Raw genomic sequence first — 23457 nt, 5'->3', positions numbered from 1 at the left:
CTGGCAATTCAATTTAATTTTAATTGATTCAAATTGCAGTGGTCACTGGTGTCCAGTGGCACCAGCCTTGGCCAGCCCAGGTGTGGAGAACTTGAGGAGGGTTTGGCCAGGGCCAGGGGAGGCCTCTCTAGAAGTAGGCAGAGAGAGGACAGGAGCCCCAGAGGGCAGGTTTCTGGCCAGCGAACTTGGGGGCAGCTGGTGGGGAGGAAGGGGAAGTTGGGGTCCCCCAGGAGCACTGTGGGGTGTATCTGATGGGCATGGCTTACTATCTCCTGGATATGGTGAGGACCAGAGTCCTCCAAGCTGGGCCGCAGTGGCCGCCAGCGCACTTCCACAGCATCTCAGGGGCAGGTGAGCAGGAGGCCGAGCCACCCAGGGGGAGGGCAGGATTTCTAGCCACCAAAAGGACTTTGCAAGATCCCTACCCAGGTGCAGAGAGGAGAGGGGACAAAGTTCACCTTCGTGGGAGGGGCCTAGGGAGTGGGCCTCCCAGGCGTCTGCCAAGAGTGTGGGCTCAGTCCTTGCCACTGTGACAAGTCCGGGAGCCACCCCATCATGCCCCGAAGCTTGGACCAGCTCTGGCTGGCTTCCCTGCAGCCCAGCCCCACCAGAGAGTCCTTGGAGCACTGGACAGTGTCCGGGCAGGGGATATCTTGGCAGCAAATAGGAGATCTGGGGAAGCCGGGGAGGGCCTGAAGGGCCTGAAGGCCGAGCCCCCCCCTCGTGGCCTGCGGTTCCCTGAGGGGCTCCTTCCTAAGGCCCTTCCCGCCTGAGCACAGGATTGTGCTCAGATGCAGCGTGCGTGCGGGCTTTGAGTTCCAGCTCCACCCCTTCTGGGAGGTGTGACCCCAGGCAGGTGGCTTTTCATCTTAGTCTCTGTCTCCTAGTTTGTGAAGTAGGGGACATGCTAGCCCCCAATTCTGAAGAATTCTAGCAAGGTTTAAATGAGCTGCGGCACCCAAGACAGGAGACCTGCGCCACCAGGGGGCTGACCCACGCTGGGTCCCCACTCCTCCCCTCCTCGTGCCTCTCTCTGGAAACCTCACCCACGTCCCAGGTGCTATAAGTGGACCTCCTGCCTCAGAGCTAAGCCCCACCTGGGTAGGGGACCCCGAACCCCAGCAGGCGGGGTGCTAGGATTAGCTCTGCCACCAGGGAGAGACAGCGGTCTCCTGTTTGGAGAAGGTTTGGTGAGCAAGGGAGCCCTCCATTCCTCACTTAGACAGAAAATAGACTTTTTGAGTTCTGTGGTAAGCCCACAACATTAAATTTATCACTATGACCATTTCCACGGTGCAGTGTCGTTCGGTGTGTTCACATTATTGTGCGACCAATCTCTAGAGTGTTGTCATCTTGTCAACCAAAACTCCATGCCTGCAGGACACTAAGCCCCCTCCTCCTCCCAGCCCCGACCCACTTTCTGCGTCGTGTCTGGGATCCTGCGCTACTTGCCCCTTTGTGACTGGCCTGCTTGTTTGGCGTGGTGTCCTCAAGGACAGGAATCTCCTTCTTCTTAAAGGCTGAACAGCATTTCATTGGCTGTGTCCACCCCAGCCGCTCATTCCTTGCCTCTGGGTGGACATTTGGGTCATTGCCACCTTTGGGCTATGTGGACAGTGGTGCAGTGAACACAGGTGTATCGTTTGCTTCCAGTTCTCTTGGGGACGCATCCAGAAGCGGGGTTGCTCAATCATGGTAATCCCATTTATAATTTTTTTAGGAACTCATCATGAGTGAATGGATGGATGATTTGGCATTCCCACCAACAGGACACAAATTTCCCATATCTTTGCCAGCACTTGTTATTTTCTGTTCTTTTGATGGTGGCCACCCTAATGGGTGGAAAGTGGTCTCTCACTGTGGCTTTGAATGGGTCAATAAACCTTTGAAAGGATTTGGGGGACTCTCAGCATCTCTGGGGGACCAGAGACTCAGATGTGGAGGAAGCTCTGGGAGGAGAAGCTGCAACCAGGTTACAGTAGAACCTCTCTCCTCCCTTCCTCTCTCCTCCTCCTCTTCCTCCTCCTCCCTCTCCTCCTCTCCCTCCTCCTTCCTCACCTTCCCCTTCCTCTCTCTGCTTCCCCCACAGGCTGAGCTGCTGATATTCTCTTTGCTGACACCGGGTGGCACCTCAGAGGACACAATTTGCAGTGCCAGGGCTCAGTCCTGGATGTTTAAATGTGACCCTTCTGGGTTGGTTGTATAACTCAGTGGTAAAGTGTTTGCCTGGCATGCATGAGGTCCTGGGTTCAATTCTAAATAAAATTTAAAATTTTTTTGTTCTAATTAGTTATACATGACAGTAGAATGCACTTATGCACTTTGATATACATAGATGGGATATAATTCTTCATTTTTCTGAGTGTACATGTTGCAGAGTCATATTGGTCATGTAGTCACACACGTACACACAGAATGATGTCTGTTTCCTTCTACTCTCTTCCCTATCCCCACATCCCCTCCCTCCCCTCCCATCACTTCCCTCTACCTAATCTAAGGTAAAACTACTCTTCCCTAGTGCCCCCCACCTTATTGTGAATTGGCATCCGCATATTAGAGAAGACATTCGGCCTTTGGTTTTGGGGGATCGGCTTATTTCACTTAGCATGATATTCTCCAACTCCAACCATTCACTGGCAAATGCCATAATTTCACTCTTCATTAAAGCTGAGTAATATTCCATTGAGTATATGTACCATATTTTCTTTATCCATTCATCTATTGAGGGGCACCTAGGTTGGTTCCATAGTCTAGCTATTGTGAATTGGGCTGCTATAAACATTGATGTGGCTGTGTCCGTGTAGGATGCTGACTTTAAGCCCTGTGGGTATAAACCAAGCAGTGGGATAGCTGGGCCAAATGGTGGTTCCATTCCCAGTTTTCCGAGGAATCTCCATACGGCTTTCATACTGCACCAATGTGCAGTCCCACCAGCAGTGTGTGAGTGTGCCTTTTCCCCACATTCTCGCCAATATTTATTGTTGCCTGTGTTCTTGTTGATTACCATTCTGACAGGGGTGAGGTGAAATCTTAGTGTAGTTTTGATTTGCAGTTCTCTAATTGCTGGAGATGTTGAACATTTTTTCATATATTTGTGAATCACTTGTACTTCTTTGTGAAGTGTCTGTCCAGTTCCTTAGCCCATTTATTGATTGGGTCATTTATTTGTTTGGTGTTAAGTTTTTGGAGTTCTTTATAGGTCCTAGAGATTCATGCTTTATCGGAGGTGAACGTGGTAAAGATTTTCTCCCAATCTGTAGGCTCCCTCCTCACATTATCAATTGTTTCCTTTGCTGAGAAGAAGCTTTTTAATTTGAATCCATCCCATTTATTGATTCTTGATTTTACTCCTGGCACTTTAGGAGTCTTGTTAAGGAAGTCAGGGGCCTAGGCTGACATGGTGAGGATTTGGGTCTATTTGTTCTTCTGTTAGGTGCAGGGTCTCTGTTCTAGTGCCTAAGTCTTTGATCCACGTTGAATTGATTTTTGTGCAGGTGAGTAAAATATTTTTTTTAGTTGTAGACAGACATAATAACTTTATTTTATTTACTTATCTATTTTTATGTGGTGCTGAGGCTCAAACCCAGTGCCTCACACGTGCTAGGCAAGCGCTCTACCACTGAGCCACCACCCCATTTCACAAAATACATTTTTAACGAGTTAGAATGAGCTTGGCTCTTCCACTACGGCTGGTGGAAACCCCCTGTCTGCATCTCTGCCTTTGTCCTAAGGGTCCTTCATGGTGTCTAATTCTTCGTGCCATTTACCCCCAAGTTAGTGCCTCGGGGGTGCATTCCGATTGGTAGGCCACGTGTCCACGCCTTTTCGTCAGGGATGCGGGGCCTGAGCTTCTGCTTCCACCGTGAGAGGTGCAGATCCAAAAGGGGTGGAGTTCCTCGACACCCCAGGGTCCACAGTGTGGATGAGGACCGGTCTTGGACTCTTTCCTTCCCCCTTCTCCACTGACTGCATTGGGACTGCATCCCTGTGGCCTCCAACTGCTCTTCGGCCCTTCCCTTGAGGAGTGTCCCACAAGCCCCTCCTGCTGGCCAGCTCCACAGTGAAGCCAGTGACTGTCCCCCTGTCCCCAGTCTGGGCTGCCTCTTGGATAGCCCTGCTGATCCTGCCCACCGTCAGCTAGACTTCTGAGAGCCACTGTGGTCTCTGTGCCCTTTTCCCCTGGGCACAGCCACCTGGTTCTGCGCCATCTCATTTTGGAGCCTCCCAACCCTTCCTCCTCTCCTGCTTAGCCTCCCTCTGCCTAGTGAGGCCCAGCCTCGCTCGCCTGGACCATGGCTCTGGCCCCTTCCTGAGACCCCTGCCCGTGAGCTCCAGGTCAGCTTTCGTCTGCAGCCACCCAACCACCTGCTCAGACTCCTCCAGAGCTCCCCCATACCTGCCAGGTGTTTGACACTGGTGGGCCGTGCGCCAGGCTGACCGTCTGAGTCTCCTTCCCTCCCTCCCCTTCCCTTTTAGAATCCGTCCACACTGAATTGCTTTCTTTCTGTGGACACTCCTGGGGGTCTGTCCTGTTTCTGTGCTCAGCCCTTCCAAGGCTCCTGGTGAAGCCCCTAATGCTACCCACAACCCAGCCGCTCACACGGGCATCCCCCACCACCCTCCCTCTTGTTGGATGTGGCCCACCCGACGCTCCACGCTCAGAGCATCCAAGTGCTCCAGGTCCTGGCTCATATTCACATCGCCCACCCTCCTCTCCTCCCTCCTTCTCTGGATCAGTTGTTCCTCCCTCAGGCGTGATCTGAGAAGTCCCCTTTTCTCAGAAGCCTGTCCTCACCCTCAGGAAAAAATGTGGATCCCTGCTCTGCTCCCTGTCCCAGGCTCTGGTGGCCCAGTTCTGCCATGGAATTGTGGGTCTCTGTGTCAGGACTTGCAGGGGCAGGGGCTGAGCCTCACTCACTCCTGACCACCTCCTGCTCGGGATGCGGCACCATAGCGTCCCAGGAATGTTCCATGGACACTAATCGGAGTAAGCCAAGATGGGTTCCCTCAAGGCCGAGGGGGAGTCTCTGAACCTGAGGTGGAGTGCCGGGGGCGTGACGGATGCGGAAGGACTGTCCCTGCAGCCTAGATATCATTCATGGAGAGCGGGGGCCATTAGGACATGCAGCTGGCCAGGCTCCCTCTGGGCACTTCCTCTTCATGGCAGGAATGGACCCGAGCTCCAGGGACCGCCAGCTACAGTTTGGAATTTCACTCGACACGTATGAACCCGGTCCCCATCCAGAGCTTCCGAGTGAAGCAGGATTTTCATTTTATAGATGACAAAACAGTGAGGTGGCTTTCCTAAGTCACACGGTAACAGAGGCAGGCAAAGATCAACTCCCAGGCCGCCCGGCTCCAGAACCTTCATTTTGCTACTAAGAATTAAATCCACTAAGTTGCTGAGGCTGGCCGCGAACTTGAAATCCTCTTGTGCCAGCGTCCTGAGTTGCTGGGATGGCAGGCGTGTGCCAGCACGCTCAGCAGAAACCTGGCTTCCTGTGAGGGGCAGAAAGTAGCGATCTCTGACCCTCTGAGAACCCTTGGGAAGCAGACACTATTGCTATTTCCACTTTAAAGAAAAGCCCAGTGAGCCTTGGAGTTGAAGCTACTTCCCCAAGGACACAGAGGTAGCAAGAGGCAGATCCAGGTTTGGGGGCCACTTTGGTGTGGCCCCCAAGCCTGTTGTTTTTTGGCCAAAACCTAATAACTAGTGTCCCGAATGCCACGTGACACCCTGGCCGCTCCAGTGTTGTCTGGGGGAGGGGCTGCAGTTTGAGTGTGGTTTGTCCCCTCCAACACTCGCGTTGGAACTTCATCTCCATCATGAGACGTTCAGAGGTGGGGCCAGGTGAGACCTTCAGGAGGCAGTGAGGGCTCTGCCTCACGATTGGCTTGACCCACTCGTGTGCTAATGGGTTCATGGGCTCTCCAGAGTATGTCTGTTGTGGCCACCAGCTGGACTGAGTCTCTAGGGTGGCCCCAGCCTCTTGTGCTGGGGTGCCCTGTGCTGCCTCAGGACCTGCCAGCAAGAAGGCCATCCCCAGATGCATGCCTCCACCTTGGATGAGAACATGAGACAGAATGAACCTCTTCTCATTATAAGTCCCACCCAGTCTGTGGATCTTGTGTCATTAGCAACCGACAGTGGATGGAGACAAAGGTGGACATCCTGAGCCTCTGGATTCTCCTACTGCTCAGAGTCCATGAGGGAGAAGAGAGTTTGAATTCCTGTTAGAAACTGGCATCTTCTTGCCCTTTTCCAATTTACCCTCATCCTTTAACTGAATATTATATATCAAACTCCTTCAGAAAGACCCTGTGTAGGAGGACAAAGATAACCTCCGCACACCTAACAACCCAGAGAGTGGAAGATAGCGGACTGTGTCGCCTCAGACTCTGACCATGGTGCTGAAACCAGAGTTGGACGGCAACAGCCCCATCAGGGCTCTGGACCGCGGCCACCAGAACCTCTCTGTGGGGCTGGGTCCCAAAGAGGACAAGGAGGGTGTCTAGACACAGGGCCAGGAGTGCTGGGCACACCCAGAGGAAAGAAGCCAGATTTGGGCAGGAGGCGGGGGAGTCCAAGACGTAGACGAGTTCCAGATAGACCAGGGAATGTTGCTGTGCTCCTGTGGGGCCAACTCGTCCGCTCTATACCTGGACAGGCAGAGGGCAGGCAAACACGGCACACTCTTAGTGTGGACATTTGGCTTGGTCTGGGGAGAGTGTCTCCTCTCAGCGTGAATGAGTGTGCCCTGTGAATGCAAAAAGATTCTGCTCACATCCTGCCGGGCCTACAACAATGATGAAATACAACATCATTGCTGTTTCTTTACTGTGGTGACATTAGCATAAGGGAAGATTAACCCTTAGCCACTTAAAAGTGTGCAGTTCAGCGACATTTGGTACATTCAAAATCATGGGCAATCATCACCTCAATCCAGTTTCAGAACATTTCCAGAGCTCAGAAAAGAATACCAATTATATCACCATTCTCCAAAGAAACAAAACCAACTTTATCTATTATCTATCTATCTATCTATCTATCTATCTATCTATCTATCTATCTATCTATCTAGTCTATCTTCCTACCTACCTACCTACCTACCTACCTGTCACTTATCTACCTGTCACATGCATGCTTAAATACACATGTACATATGTAGCTGGTTCACACAACACTGCTAAGTCAAACACCAAGGGAGGGTCCATCGGGCTGCGCCCAGGGACGAGTGGGTGCTGGCAGAGCACCCTCTTGCTGGGAGGAAGTCAGTATTTACTTCTACTCAGGTCTTCAACTGATTGGATGAGGTTTGCCTACATTATGGAGGGCAATCTGCTTCCCCCCCGAAATCCACCCTTTTAAATGTTAATCTTGTCCAGAAACATCCAGAATGATATTTGACCACACATCTGCTCACTGTGGCCCACGAGCTGACAGTAAAACCAACCAGCACGAGGCCCGTGCTTGTCCACTGGTCCCCCACACATCTCCTTACACCACACTCAATCAAATAAAGACTCTCACAAAGCCCTCCTCCAGCTCTGTCCCCAGAAGAGGCTTCAAAGTTCTCGGGTGATGTTCACTCTCCTCCTTGGTATCTGTAACCTAAAGCTGTGAAGTGGAGTTAAGAAAGCTGAGACACTGTGATAACACCAAACAGGGCATGCCACATGATGCGGAGGTAAAAGGGGAGGAAAACAAAGGGAAAAGACACCAAGCAGCTGGTGTTGGGTGCACATGGTCCCAACATAATATGTTCATGACAAAATGAGAAATAAATCCTCATGCATCAGCCCTTGTTCACGAAGTGGCCCTGTGTCCACGGTGGCATGGCCTTGAGCGTCCCCTGTCATGGTTCTTGATGGGGTGCTGTGACCAGCTCTTGCTGCTGAGGGGCCTGGGACAGTAGCAGCCCTGCATAGGTCGGGATGGGGAGTTCTCCACGGACCGTAACCACAGCCGTGATCATAGTAAGGAGGTCTCCTGCTCTCCTCTTCCTCCCCTGCTCTGTGGAGTAGTGGCCACCCCCCACTCAGTAGTCAGGACGCTGCCCAGGCAACGCCCCAACTCTCCCCTCAGCTGTGGGTCCACAGGCAGCAGGAGCCCAGAGTGGAGGTGGCATCTGAACTCCCAGTCGGCTGGCATCCTTGGGCAGAGGCCCCTCCTGGGCAGAGGCCCCTCCCTTTAGCGCTGACCTCTGACCTACACACCACGGGGTCATGGGAACGGAAAGCAAACTCCACTAGTGGCTGGCGCGGGGCAGCGCTCCAGTGCCCCCCCTTGGATCCTGGACCTGGGGCTGCGGCTGTGGGAGACAGAGTGTCAGGTTGGGCTGCTGGCTCAGAGCCCAGGCAGCCTCCGGGAGCCCCCCCCCCCCCCCGCTGACTTGGGAGTGGACCTTCGGGAGGCATGTCCACAGTCCTGCCACGCCAGCTGTCTCAGGGATGCGGGGGACAAGGCGAGGCCACTGAATTCACGAGGAGCATCGGCTCCTGGCCCCACTCCTCTCACTGTGAAGTGAGTTCCTTGATGGGAAGGATGCTGAGCACTCCGCGGTGGAGTCTGCGAGCCCAGGAGGACGGCTCTGGGCAGTTCAGGAGCGTGGTGTGCAGGCCAGGAAGGTAAATCTGCACGCAGAGCAGGCGCCTATTCCAGGGAATGGCGGAGGTGGCCCAGTGGAATCCACCTGCCCCCAGGTCGCTGGCTGCTCGCCCCAGGGAATGGAGCTGCCACTGGCTGGTCACTCGGGGTGGCTGGAGCCAGCTCAGCTGTGTTGCTGAGCCCACGAACACCTTCATCTCTGCCACCATGGACGAGGTGGCTGGGGAAAGAGGTTGGTGTGAAATTCCTCTCTGCAGAGGTCGCCCATTGGTGAGCACTTACCTGGGACACCCACGGCTTCACTTTCTTTGCCCATCTACGTCCCTCTTACACAAACTCCTTTACCACCATTGTTCCAATCATGCTCCTTCCAAGTCCCTGACCACTCGGCCAAACCACTGGCCACAGGCCATGGATCAGTGCAGGGCCATTTCTCCTTCCGAGCAGAGTGCACAACCAGGTGCACTGCCCAAAGCCCTGCCTGTGGGGAAATGTCCCCTGATCGCTGTCCTTCGGGGCTGTCCAGAGAGGAGCTGCAATGCTGCAGCTGTCCACCTTCAGGTGCTGCCCACACACCACGCAGAGCCATCCGTAAACCCAGCGTGGGCCTTCTCTTCCTGTCTGATCACAGAGGGTGTGGGTGCAGACAGGAGAGAGGTGGCAGGAGTGAGGACCATGGGCATTTGAGCTGCTTCATGCAACTCGCTTGTGCCCGATCACTATGTACCACTTCCACTTGCTGACGGAGGGCTGCTGTGCACACCCCACCTGATGGCTTAGTGGGTCAGATGACCCCCAGTTCAGGATGGGCAGTTCAGGGTGCATGGCAACTCAGCTCAGGTGGTCTTCAGGTGGTCTTCAGGCCAAAAGTGGTGTCTCAAAAGGTGTGTGTTTGTCCACGTAGGATAACAGAGACTCTCTCCATAGTCCTAAAGGCCTGGGCTGCAATTCGCCTGTAGGGTGCTGCCAAAGGCCCCATACCATCCTGATCTGTCCCTGACACCTCATTCTCCATTTTCTGGAGGGGGTACTAGAGATGGAATCCAGGGGTGCTTAGTCACTGAGCCACATCCCCAGCCCTTTTATTTTTTAATTTTGAGACAGGATCTCAATAAATTGTTTAGGGCCTTGCAAAGTTGCTGAGGTTGGCTTGAACATAAGATCTTCCTGCCTCAGCCTCCCAAGTAGCTGGGATAACAGGTATGTGTCCCTGAGCCTGTCACAGTCTCTGTGTTTGCATGATGCAGGGCCTTTCCTAGAGGGGATCCAGCCTTCCCTTCAAGACGTCTGGTCTGTAAACTGACTAAAATCTAGGAATTGATTGAGGGGCTGTGATTATCTGACTTTATGAATTACATTTTTGTTCTCTTCACCTAGAACTTTAATGCTGATACAGATCCAGTAAGAACTTAGTGGGCTTCCTATGTATCTCACTACTAGGGTCACCACCTTAACTGGCCAACAGCCCAGGACTCCATGGGTCAAGGCATTCTGGTCACTGCTTTGGCTCTGCTGTCTGTTATAGTATCCATGGCCACCTTGCCTTTGGTGTCTGAGGGCCCTGCGTGTCCTCGTCATGGTGCATGCCGGCTCTCCTATTTCTGTATGTTGCTGTTCCGTGACAGCTGCTCCTGCTGTGAGCTCTGGCCTCCAGGGAAGAGCCATCTCGGAGCTCTGCAGAGACATCAGGGCTCCCCTCAAATTTATTTCTCACAGAACTGGTGAAAGAAACATTTTCTGGGCTCCTCCAGCGGTGAGTAGGTCTTACGTAATAAATCCACCCTAATATCCCAATCTCCCGCCGTGTCTCCTCGCAGAACGAGGCAGGTCTGCACTTGGAGCCCCTTTACCGAGGGCTGCCTTTCGCTCCATGTTTCAACCAATCAAAATGGGAAAACCACTTCTGCCTCCTGGAGCTGCAGCACAAAATGCAGAATTTCTGGGTTGGGGGCCATATCAGTGATTCTGGCTGACCCAGCTTTACGCTCTCTCCGTATTATCCCAGGTTTCCCGAGTTCCTCTAAGTTAGAAAAGTCTAGTCACCACACGTCCTCCTGGGTCCCACTGTGCACCCTCACCTTCAGGGGCTGCCTGCGACTTAGAGTCAGCACTTTGTCACTGTGACAAAATACTCAAGATGAACCACTTACAGGAGGAAAGATTTGTTTTGGCCCATGGCTTCAGAGGTCTCGGGCCATGGAGAGCTGAGTCCACTGCTCTGGACCTAAGGTGAGGCAGAACATCACGGCGGAGAGGGACGGGGAGAGCAAAACTGCTCACCTCAAGGGCCCAGGAAGCAGAGAGAAAGGAGGGGACCAGGGAGAAGCTGTACTCCCCAGGCCATCCCTCTAATTATAACCCACTCTGAAGTCTCCTTTACCTCCAACAGCGCCCCCTGGGGACTGAACCTGCACACGTGAGCTTTGGGGACATCCTAGATCCAAATCATAGCCTGGGTCCTCCTGAGGAGGAGAGCCCTCCCTGTCCGCCAGGCAGCCTCAGTGGGGTCACCACAGTCTCCTGAGACATGCAGCGTCACCTCCTCTGGTGGGGACGCAGAGGCTGCTTCTAGTGGCCAAGAAGGCTCAGCAGAACTGGGGCTCAGTGTCTTCCGCTTCATCACACTCTTCCCACAGTTCCCCACTCCGACTTTCTGGGTCCCACTCCTTCCCATTTAGTGCCCTCAGTAGACCCCGAGAAACCTGGAATTCAGTTTGCTTTGAAATCCAGCATCTTGAAAGGTGAGATTCTGGGTTTGGTGTTCGGCCATCTCCGCCCTATGGCTCTGGAAGACAAATCTCCTGAGGACAGACGGACGAGCCTCAGGTCATGATGTGACTCTGAACCGGGAACTTGAATCTCTGAATTCCCCAGGATGAAAACCTGCTCTGTATCTTTCTTCACTTTATCCAGTGACAAACCAGCCTTGCTCACTAGTTATCATGGGCACGGTCACCCAGATCCTCGCCTCACGGGAGTGATGGATTAGGAGCAGCCAGGGTGACATTTTGCACATCTCAGCTGCCACATACCACCAGGGACTATCAGTGTCCCCAGGAAGTAAGATGGGCTATTTCAGCCTCTAATCATACCTCCAAACACTCTTTTGACAAGAGAATGGGGAAGATTCTAATTTGTTCATGAATGATTGCCCTCCTCCTCCTCCCCTTCCTCCTAGGTACTGTAACCCAGGAGTGGTCTACCCCTGAGCTCAGCCCCAGCCCTTTGGATTTTGACACAGGATCTCATGTTGCTCAGGCTGGCCTCAAACTTGCTCCTCCTCCCCCAGCTTCCTGAATAGCTGGGATCACAGTTGGGTGCCCGTGCACCTCGCCCACAGGTTGTTTTAGCCAACATTTAAAATATGAAACTCTGGAAATAAAAATGTGTAAGTTACTGTTTTGCTTAGAATTTGCGTATTTCCAAAACTCATAAATATTAATACAATTCATTTTATTCTATTTAGCAATTAGCAAATTACAGTATTTAGCAGTTAGACAATGGGACCGTTTCCGGAGACTGAAATGGTAGTTTGGAGGTTGACAAGATACAGGTTCAAGGTTGTACCATTTTCTTTCTGACCTTCTTGATTCTATTCACTAGAAAGACATCAAGTTTTCTAAAAATGGTGTATTTCAACATGGCGGTCTTGTTTCTAATGATCTCCATGTGCAGATGATTACAGCCCTTGTAATAGTGACCGAGGTGTCCTTCAGGACTGGGAAATCAAGAGGTAGCGCTCTCTTACAAACCACGACTTACGGTTCAGAGAGGACATCCATCCTCCCAAACAACAGGTACCCATGCTCTTCGCTTTGGGGTTTGTAAAATATGTGTGTTTAACGTGCTCAACTGGCGACTTGACGTGTGTGCACCTGTGAAGCGATCCCACGGAGGATGGCTGACACCTGTCACTCCACAGCGGCCATCTGGGCCCGCCTGTGGTGGGAACGCACGGGGACCTACATGCGCCAACCCAGGTGGCCTCCCCGTGATACCTGAGCTCTCCAGAACTCATTCATCTGGAAAACGGAGACTTTGCAGCCTTTGGCTCCACCTCCTTGTCCCCCCCCCCCCCGCCGCCGTCCCCCCTGTTCCACCCTTTTCTTGGATAAGCGACCCCACCTTTGGGGTTTGCTTCCTTCTGTGTCTGGCTCGTTGGCTCCACGTACTGTCCTCGGGGCCATCCGTGTTGTTGCAGATGGCAGGACTTCCTTCCTTTGGAGGCTGGATGACATTCCTGGAGGCCTGTGCCAAGTTCTGTCTGTCCTTCCGTCTGCTGACGGACAGCGTTTCTATATCCTGGCTGCTGTGCGTCGCGGTGTGATGACCGTAGTGCGTAGTCTCCAGATCCTGACCTTGAGGACTCTGGGTGAGCGCTTGAACGTGGGATCGCTGCGTCACACGGAAGGCCAGTCCTCAGGAGCCCCGTGCTGCTCCCCCCCCCCCACCCCCAGAGGCACCAACATTTCCCCTACAGTGGACCGGGGCTCCCTTTTCTCCACCCCATCCTCTACACTTGGACTGTGTTACGTGGTAGAGTCCCACGTGCTCCCATGCACACACACAGGCACGTTGCACACACGCATCCACAAACCCAGGAAAAACCCCGTGGGATGGGACCTGTCAGTAACTGGGCCGCACACTCAGGGTGGGGAGCATCTCTCCTCAGACTCAAACAGGAAAATCACCCCAACGGCCACTAGGGGGCGGGAGAGACCCATCCTGATTAACACCAAAGGCCAGAAACGGTGCGTGGGCAGAACTGCAGATCGAACATATATCAGAACACCACATTGATACAGGTCCAAAACGACGTCAGTGAGGAAAGGCTGAAGACAGGAAGCACGGCCTGCGTTTCCCTACGCGTGTGCCTTTATACTTAATGCACACAGACACCGGGCAGGCTTTAAACATATCATATTGTATTATATACATTCAAATACTCGTCCTGATGCTACACACACATAAAAATGAGTGTGTACATATATATATTAAATATAAATGTGTGTATTTATTTATTAAAAAACAAAGGAAAACTCAGCAGGCTCTTCCATGGGGGGGATGGCCATCTTGGTTCAACACCAATATCAGGACACTCCCCCTGTCCCACTGTCCCCAGCCCCCATTCTCTGCTTTGCCGGGACCTAGGGACCGTGCATAGGCAGTCACGTAGCGTCGCTTGGCGAGCTGGACAGACGGGGTCTTTGTCCGGCTCAGAGCCTGGTGTCCACCTCCGATGACCCTCCTTGGTCTGCTCTTTCATTTGTGGATCCCTGCGGTTGGCTTTCTGCGGAGAGCTGCCTGCTGCCCCCGAGCCCCCGTATCTGGTTCCCTGATGTGACAGCGAGACCCACTCTCTGTTGGACAGGTCCAGTCCCTGGGCATCTTCAGCTTCATCCCAGTGTTTCTCCAAGAATCCTGCTGGCGCAGAGGTGGACAGGTGGCTGGAGGCTCTTAGCAGAGGACGGACCCTGGCATCTCAGGGTGAGGGGGCGGCAGTGGGGGGCACAGGTGCGCACCAGGCCCTGCAACCCAACTCGCGGGGCCACTCAGGCAGCACCGCCTAGGGAAAAGCGAGACACGCGGCTTTTTCTTTCCTGAGGGCAGTGGGAGGAGCAGGGCCAGCAAGGGGACAGAACAGCAGGGACGGGACTGGCCTTCCTCCCTGATCCTCACACATGCAGGACACAGGAGCCAGCTCTGGGGCAGCAGTGCACGACCTCCAGGCTCCCAGCTGCCCCTGGCCCCTGCTGGAGGCAGCCCTAGCACACAGAGTGACCACGGAGTGGCCAGCCGTGCAGGAGGCCACTTTGACTTGGGAGGCACCTCCACGTTCACAGAGGCCTGTCTGGGGACCCACGCCAGGGATCGCCTGCAGGCCAGTCAAGGAGAGATCCCACCTGACCAGATGGGGCAGGAGCTCACGGGGACTAAGTGGACGCTCAGCCCACCAGAGTGTGGCCAGGCCCAGGGAGCAGGGAGGGGAGGGGGCCCTGACCCCCACAGATGCAGGAGGCCCCTCCACTTGGCGACCTCCAGCAGGACGCCCAGGAAGGCGATGGGGAGAGGGGCCAGAGATGGACTAGACCTAGAGAGAGTGGCCATTGTGACCTGGAAGAGCTCATTTTAACCCGTGGGGAAGGTGAGCAGGCAGTGATGGAGGAGGCTGCTTACGAGACCCACCAGAGACTCAGAGCCCAAAGGAGGCTTCCCCAGCGGGCGGCACAGGACCCGGGAGAAGGTGAAGAGAAGAGGTGTCCCCGACACGCAGCAGCTCCCTGGGGCTGGACAGCAGCACTGGGAGCCAAGGACACGCCAAGAGCCACTCCTGGGTCCTGGGGGAGGCGCCGGCTTCCAGGAACAGAGAGGGGGAGGGGGGGCGAGCCACAGATCAGGGTCGGGGCTCTCAGACCCCCTCCCTGAGCCTCGGAGCCCTTGGGCCTACATGGGCCCCAGGAAGCCCATCAGAGTCCCAGACAAGAATCCAGCCACACCCAGAACCACCGGGGCTACAGTCCACCAGTCCCAGAACCACCATCAAGGCTTGCCCAGTGGTCTGGGTGCACGGGCCTCTGTTGGCCTGGGAGCCGAAGATCAGAAGGGGCCAGCTGGACATCAGGAGGCCAACGTGCCACCACCTGCCCTGTCCCACACATCCCTTAGTGCTCCCAGGGATGGAGCCCGCCTGGGGGCCAGGCGGCTGAGCAGGAATCAGGTCCAGGGCCCCAGCAAGAGAGCAGGGGCAGGGGGGACCAGGGCCCAGAGCTGACCAGGGTCACTGCCCTGGGAACAGGGTGGAATCGGAGCGAAGGTCCTCGCCGTGTACAAACAGCCCTGCGCGGGCGCCTCACAGGTGAGATGATGCTAGGTCGTCAGGAGCTGGACAGCTCCCTCCCACGAGGGGTGCTGGCAGCTCGTGTGAGAGTGTCTGAGGGGAACCAGGAGCCCGTCAGGACCAGAATCCCTGACAGGAGGTTTCCAGCCCCCGCTGACCCTGTGTGGGCTTCTAGGTTTCCTCCCAAGTCCACTTGCCCCCACCCCTGTCCATCTATCCGTCACCCACCCGTCAGTCCATCCACCACCCACTCTCAAGCCGTCGTCATGTCCGTCAGTCAGGTACCTCGCTGAGTATCAGGCGCTGTGTGGGTCTGCCTGCGTCTGCCAGCTGAGTGCTGTCGGTCTGTGTACCCGTCCTGTGGACAGTGGCCACGTGGGCTAACCTGGACATGTGTGCAGCGTAGCTATGAAATACCTCACTTGGAACGCCTTCCGGAACCCAAGACCTGTCGTGGTCACGTGGGGGAAGTTAGAAAAGGCCCAGAGCCGAGTCCCTCCCTCCCTGTGACGTGCTTTGTGGCCTCACTCTGCACAGTTCCTGCCACAGGACCTGTCCTCCCACACGGGACAAGCACAGTGCAGGCCAGGGACGCTGGCCATGTGCCCTCACCCCCCCCCCCAGCCTCGGTGAGCCTGGGGATGACGAAGGCATTGAGGGGCAGCCAGGGTGGGAGATGGGCGAGGGGTGCAGGACACTGAGTCCTGGGGGAGGAGGCAGCCCTGCCCTCTTAGTGTCCCTGGGCCTGAGCCAACGGTGGAGGGACCCAAGGCCCTGGTGTGTTGTGGAGAGGGGACAGGACGGTCCATCGAGGCCTGTCTGGACCTGCTATTGGGCAAGGAAACCACCAGAGAGAGCAGTGTTGAGCGGGTGGTGGGATCCAGGCAGCTGAGTCCTTCCCTGGTCAAGCTGACCCTTGATGCCCCTCGAGGACCCTGCACTGTGGGTGACTTTCTCACGGGGTCTTTTTCCAGTGCTCTGCCTGGGCCACAGGAGCCACACGCAGGAGGGTGAGTCATGCCCACAGGTCCTCACCGTCCACCCAGGCCACTCTGGAGGGCAGTGGTGTCCACCCTGGGAGGGAGCCCAGCCCCAGCCTACACCACATGAACACCGCCTCAGGCTTCTCCCGACGGCTGCAGGCCCCTGCCAGGCAGCAGCCGCCTCCCGCTCAGGGCCTGCCCTCTGGCCAGGCTTCCGCCCCACGCACCTGGCCTCCAGGTCCCAGCCCCACATTTCCTCAGTGGACGTCCTGGGTTCCGGGCCAGACGACAGAGAGCTGTCCTTGGCCCCCTCTAATGTCCACCCACATCCAACCACCCAGAGTCCGGGCACCTGTCCCCATAAACGTTCTCACATCTGCCCCCAAGTCTTGCAAGGAAGCGTCTCCCTGATTCTGAAGCCACAGACAGCCCCAGGGGCCCGTCCAGGAGGCCCCCAGAGGTGCAGGTTCCCTCCTGCTGGAGCACAATCGCAGTTCTCAGCCACTGACAGTTAGTTCACCCACCCCCTTGCTGCAAGATGCCTGCGAGGGCCCCAGCCATCCCACCCCTGTGCAGGCTGGAAGGCAAGGAAAGGCAGAAACAGGAGAAGGGCCCCGTCGGCCTAACTGCTGCTCTTCCAGCTCCTTCCTGGGGTCTCACCAGCAGGGCTGCACCTTGTGGGCACAGAGAGGGCCTCAGGGTGTACAGCCCTGTGCTGGGGTGTCCAGGTTCAACCCTCTATTCCACGTGGCTTCAGCTGGAGTGGGGAGCAGGAGAGATGGAGGCCATGGAGTCCTGGCCATGTCCCTCCTGTCCTGCAGGAGAGGACGAGGCCACTTCTGCCCAGTGGACGCTGAGCCGCTGTCTGCTTCCTCCCAGGGGCCCTGCCCAGACCCTCCATCTCTGCTGAGCCAGGCTCTGTGATCCCCCGGGGGAGGCCCGTGACCATCGTGTGCCGGGCCCTGCTGGGTTTGAGGACTTGCGCCTGGAGAAGGAGGGAAGACCCCAGATCTGGGATAAGAGGACCACGTCACCTTCTGAGCGAGAGGCCAGGTTCCTGTTCCCCTCCATGAGTGAGGACACTGCTGGGCGTTATCACTGCCGCTACCTAAAGTCCACGTGGTCTGAGCTCAGTGAAGAGTTGAGGCTGGTGATGAGCAGGGAGGACGTCACCCAGACCCCCACCCCAGGCCCAGCTCAGCCATCAGGTTGGTCCCCGGGTCCTGGACCCTGTCCCAGCTGCCATCCTGTCCACAGCCTCCTGCCCTTTCCTGCCCCCAGGCCCCTCCCTCTGCACAGTGTCCCCTCAGCCCTTTTTGCCCTGAGGTCCCTAAGCCCTGGTCTCATGGGCCACTTTGTGTGACCTGGACACAGGTCCAGCATGGGGTGGGCATGGAGCCGGCCCTGCTGCTGGGTGGAGAGGGGTCCCCAGAGATGGCTGGGGGCAGACCCCTTCCAGAACAGTGTCTCTTCACTCAGATGGAGGGTTCACTGTCCTTCCCACGGGGCCAGAGCCTGGGTGGCTGAGGGTGACATCTGGTGTAGTCCCCTCCCACTGGGTAGATCACTTGGCCCAGGGATAACCCTGACCAGGGCTGGATGAACTGGCAGAGCAGAGACAGCCCTGGTCCTGCCCAGGGTCACAGTCTGCCCTCCCATGGCTGGTTCTCACAGTGGGCTGTGGGCACCACCAGGCCCTGAGCTCCCCTCTCATCCTCAGGTGGCAGAGGCTGCTCATCCCCCGTTTTCTCCAGGTGGCCTTGGCCTTAGACTTGGAGCTGAGTTTGATCAAAGGCAGCTGTGTGTGCTCCAGTCCCCTGTCCCCAGGGCCCTCCTGTTCACTTGGAGACCTGGGAGGGACACAGGGCGCAGGGGAGGTGGGGCAGGGTGATCCCAATGACAGGAAAGTCAGGAGAAGGGTCAGGAGGCCACGGTCAGCCTAGGGGAGAGGCTGCCCAGCCCTTCACCAGCCTCTGACTCCTAGGAGTCCCACGTGACATCAGCCCCACCCACAGGAGTGAGCTGCCCCACAGTAGGTCTCCTGGGACTCTGCATGGGGTAGTGCCCACGGGGACTTTCCAGGTTCTGGCCTGGAAAGTGGGGAGTGGCTCCTATTTCAGGGCCCTGGGGTGGGTCTTGGCCACCTGCCAGTGACCTGTCCTGACAGTTTGCTGTGTCCTTCTGCTTCCAGCCTCCGCCCCCCAGAACTACAGGGCACTGAACTGTGTCCCCTGGGCCTGGCTGGGCTGGTCTTGGTGGCCCTGGGGGTGCTTCTGGGAGAAGCTTGGCACAGCTGGCTCAGGTCATAGAAGAGAAGAGAGCCTCCTCCAGAGAGCCTGACCCCAGGGCCCAGGGGAGATGCCCACAGGACTCAGCCCATGTGGGCCCCATGGACTGTGCACTCTGGACCTGGACACTCTGCAGGGTCTGAACACGTCCTCCACCTGCACCATGGAGCCACGTGGACACTTCCCAGCCTCCCTTGGTGTCAGCTCCCGTGTCGCAGGGTGGCCTCCACGCTGGACACCCAGCACCTGGTCCCTGGCCTACATGTGGCTCCAGGACCTGATTGAGCATGAGGAGCCCTGGGTGTGTGTGACACAAGCCTGGGGGGTGGGTGTGCAGCACTGGGGTCCCCTCAGCCTGAGAGGTGCCTGGAGGGTGGGCGTCATGCACTCCTGCTGCGGGGGCGGGTCTGAGTGCTACCTGCTTCTCTCCCTTTCCTCAGGACCAAGGAGAGCAGTCGCTCCCTCCCTCTCCCTCTCCATCCCTCTCCCTCTCTCCCTCCCTCACTCCCTCCTTCTCCCCCTCCTTCTCTCCCTGCCCCTGTCCCTCCTTCTCTCCCTCCCTCTCTCCCTCCCTTTCTCCTTCCTTCTCTCCCTCTCTCTCCCTCTCCCTCTCCCTTTCCCTTTCCCTCCCTGTCTCCCTCTCCCTCTCCCTCTCTCTCTCCTCCCTCCCTGTCCCTTTCCCTCTCCCTCTCCCTCCCTGCCTCCCTCTCCCTCCCTCCCTCTCTCTCTCCCTCTCCCTCCCTGTCTCCCTCAGTCTCCCTCTCCTTCTCTCCCTCTCCCTCCCTCCCTCTCTCTCCCTCCCTCCCTCTCTCTCTCCCTCCCTCTTCCTCTCCCTTTCCCTCCCTCTCCCTCCCTCCCTCTCTCTCTCCCTCCCTCTCCTTCTCTCCCTCCCTCTCCCTCTCCCTCTCCCTCTCTCTCCCTCCCTCTCCTTCTCTCCCTCCCTCTCCCTCTCCCTCTCCCTCTCTCTCCCTCCCTCTCCTTCTCTCCCTCCCTCTCCCTCTCCCTCTCCCTCTCCCTCCCTAATCAGCTTCTTGCATTGCAGACTGGGGAGCAGAGAAGAGGTGCCCAGCTGCTCTGCGTCCCTCCTGGGCATTCTCTGCTTCCTTCCATCCAGTGAGGGACAACACTGGGGAGACAAGGTGGGGTCCCTGCCCTCCAGCCTACTGGGATTTCCCTTTGCAGGGGGCACTACATCTCAGGGACAGTGCAGAGGGTCAAGCAGAGGGTTCCTTCATTTCAAAGTGTACAGCTGCATGTGTGAAGGCAGAGAGCCAGGGGCCGGCAGCCCGTCCTGTAGGATGTCATTTACTGAGGCGCCCAGAAGAGCCAATCCAAACAGGCAGCAAGCAGTTTGGTGATTGCTTAGTGCCTGGGAAGGGGCTGGGAGTGACTGTTTAATGGGGGATGCTTTTGAGCATGTCAATGTCTTGGAGCCAGAGAGAGGTGATGTTGGGTGGCATTGTGGGTGGACTAGATGACATTCAGCTGTGATCTGTAGAGTGGCTGAGTTCCTAAGTGAAAGGACATTCCTGGCAATGATCAAGGCCACAAACAAGGATAAACGCTGGTGGGGCTGGGGACAAAGGACCACTTGACACTAGACTGCAGACTAGCTCAGCCACTCTGGAAAGCAGTTTGGAGAGTCCTCAAAGACTAGGGGTGGCCGGGTGCAGGTGTGCAATCCCAGGCTGAGGCAGGAGGATCCCCAGTTTAAAGCCAGCCTCAGCAAAAACGAGGCACCAAGCTGCTCCGTGAGACCCTGTGTCTAAATAAACACAAAATAGAGCTGGGGGTGTGGCTCAGTGGTGGAGTGCCCCTGAGTTCAATCCCTGGTACCCGCCACCCCACCCCCCAAAAAAAGGCTAGGGGTGGAATCATCATATGGCCCAACTCTCCCAATTTTTCCAAAAGATCTAAAATTGGCACACTGCAGCAATACGGCCACGTCGACGGTTACAGCAGCATTTCAGTAGCCACATCTTGGGATCAACCCAGATGCCCATCGATGGATGATTGTCTTAAGACACACACACACACACACACTCCACAGTGGAGTTGCACTCTTTCACAAAAAATACTGAAATGACGGCATTTGCTGGTAACTGGATGGAAATGGAGGGTATCGTGTGAAGTGAAATGAGCTAAACTCGGGAAGTCAACATGGTAAGAGAGAGAAGGGGGGAGGGACAGGTAACAAAGATGAAGGGAAGATGGGGTGAGAAGATGAGATGGAGAGACAGAGTTCAGGGATGGGAAAGGGGGCACATACCTAGACCCCAGGGACGTCACCTTTATGCACAGGAGAAACTAACAGACAAGCTAAGGAAGCCTGGTAGAGGAAGGGGAGTGGTGGGGTGGGTGGGGGACCGGAGGAACAGGGAGGGAAAGGAGGTCCTGAGTGGAGTGAACTCGTGCAGGCAGGGGTTTGTTGGGGTGAAGCCGACTACTAGGCCTCCCTGGGAAGCTCTCTTCAAGGAGAGCAGAGGACCAGGTGTGGGGTGTGGTGCGCGTTTTGATCATTCTCTCCTAGAAGTGCAAGCTCTCCCTGTGGCTGCCACCAGGGGGGTCACCAATTCCCCAGCAGGTTGGTGGCCTCAGGGGTGGTTCAGATTGATGACCTGGAGCTTCCCCTCGGTGAGCTCTTCCTGAACCCTGGAACCAGCTCTGGGGAGCAGGGATCTTCCCTCCTGCCCTGGGGTGCAGCCCAGGGCCGGGTTCATGCCCACACATTCTCACCTCTCAGCAGCAGCCTGCCCTCAGGTGGCTTGTCAAGTCTGTCGAGTGGTGGGTGACATGTGGCCCTGCACTGCACATTACAGCTGTCAGATCGCTCTTCCGTGTGCGTTCTCTGGGGTCTAATGCTGCAAGTTGCATTCCTTCTCTGTTTGGGGGATGGAACCCAGGACTCCCCCACGCTAGGCTAGAGTTCACCTCCGAACCACGTATCAGCCTCTTTTTTCTTTTTATTATATTTCATTCTCAAGGGATGATTTGTGGGTTTTTTGTCTCCTGTTTTGCTTAGTTTTGATTCATCCTGGGTTTAATACGGTCAGGGGCTGGAACGCAAGCCTGTCAACAGCGTAAGACGACAAGAAAGTGGCAGTAGCCAGAGAGTCAGGACCCATTCCCAGCCCCAGCTCCCGCAGGAGAACACGCAGGGCCAGGCGATGTCTGCACACGCAGCGGGTTGTGACAGGGCACAGGACGCCCGAGGGTGGGGACCCAAACATGCCCTCGTGCAGGGGGGGCTGCCTTCGCACGGGAGGAGAGTCTGCCTCTCAAGGCGCGTCAGGAGGGACATGGGGCTCCCCGCAAAGTGCACCCTGACCAGCGACTCTCAGGAGCTCCCAGGCCTTTGGCCCTGCACTGGGCTGCGTCACTGACCCCCTCTTGTTCTGAGGCTCCAGCTTCTGGGACTGAGCAGCTGTCCAGCCTGCAGACGGCCACTGTGGGACTGTCCCCCTTCTGGCTGTGTGAGCCAATCTAGTAAGTCCCTTTTATGGTCATACCTACATAGAGAGAACCCTGAGTAGCACAGGGGAACTTCAGAGGAGAAGAGAGGGACTCCAAGGTCCTCAGATGCCGGGTCCAGGGATCAGGACGACTCTCAGACCCTGTCCTCCAGAGCGGCAGGGAGGGACCCGTTGGAGTTGCCCCTCAAGGCGATGCTGGTTGCGATGGCCCTGCACCAGTGCCTCCCACAGTCACCCTCTGCTGCCTCGCAGACTCGGACCCCGGCCAGTGGACAGCGTGCTGAGGCCCTGGGGCTACCTGAACCAGGAGCCAGGGTGGCAGAGCGGGAGGACCAAAGAACCCCAGCTCATGTCTCTGTCCTCCAGGCCCTACGTGGACACAGGGCTGCCTCTCCTCCACTCTCTCCAGGGTGCAGCCGGTCGTCGGCACACCAGGGGCCTCCAGGGTCAGGGAAGGACACTGTAGGGAGCCTGGCAGGACATGAGGCCTGTGGCCAGCAGGAGACTGGCCCAGCACAGAGGCGGAGGCCTTGCGCACCTCCCCAGTGTGCGCTGAAGGCGAAGAGGAGGCTTGCGGCCTGCGCTGTGGGGCTGTCGGGAGGAAAGGGGCATCTCAGGACATCCTCCCGAGTGGGGTGTTGGAGAGAGGAGCAGAGAAGACTGCGGGAGAGGGGGAGGAGGCTGGCCGAGCTCCGAGAGAGGCACAGGTGTCCACACCTGAGCCGGTGGTTCCCAGGGTGTGTGAGGGACCCTGGGACCCAACCCCCACCCGGGGGTACTGGTCTCCGTGGTTGTCTGTCCCTCACTCTGTTGGTCTGCGGCACGTTGCTCTGTGGACATCCAGTCGCTCTAGCCGTGTGGGAGGAGCACAGCCGTCCCGACCCTGTGTCCCCGTGTGGGTCACTCGGGGAAACATTCTTTCCTCCCCCCTCTGTGTTCCAGTTATTTCTGTTGGGCGCCCACACTGCGGGGCCTGCTGGGCGGGAGGGGAGCTTGTGCTTGGCTGGGCGGGCCACCGCAGACCAGGGCTGTGGACCTCCAGGGCTCCCTGTGCCGAAAGGGCAGCTGGGAAAGTCAGGGGCAGGAAGGAGGAGGAGGAGGGAGCCAGGAAGTCAGCCCTCATGGCTCCTGTCTGGGCCCCGCCTCTTTCCCCCTTAGCCTCTGCCAGCCCTGAGGCCTGGGCACCCAGTTCCAGAGTCCGCCTGGACTCAGCCCCACATGTGCATCTGCCTTCTCTTTCCTGCTGACGGCCCCCATAGCTTTGGGA

At 56.6% G+C, this 23457-nt stretch overlaps 1 protein-coding gene across 1 annotated transcript in view; it reads left to right on the top strand.

The window, feature by feature from the left end:
• The window catches only part of LOC308637576 (leukocyte immunoglobulin-like receptor subfamily A member 6), a 147611-nt gene that overhangs the window by 103896 nt on the left and 20258 nt on the right, over positions 1–23457 (top strand).

The sequence above is a fragment of the Spermophilus citellus genome, assembly GCF_964194105.1.
Source record: "Spermophilus citellus genome assembly, chromosome: 18".
Classification (NCBI taxonomy): Eukaryota; Metazoa; Chordata; class Mammalia; order Rodentia; family Sciuridae; genus Spermophilus; species Spermophilus citellus.
This window is presented reverse-complemented; position numbering and strand designations above follow the sequence as displayed.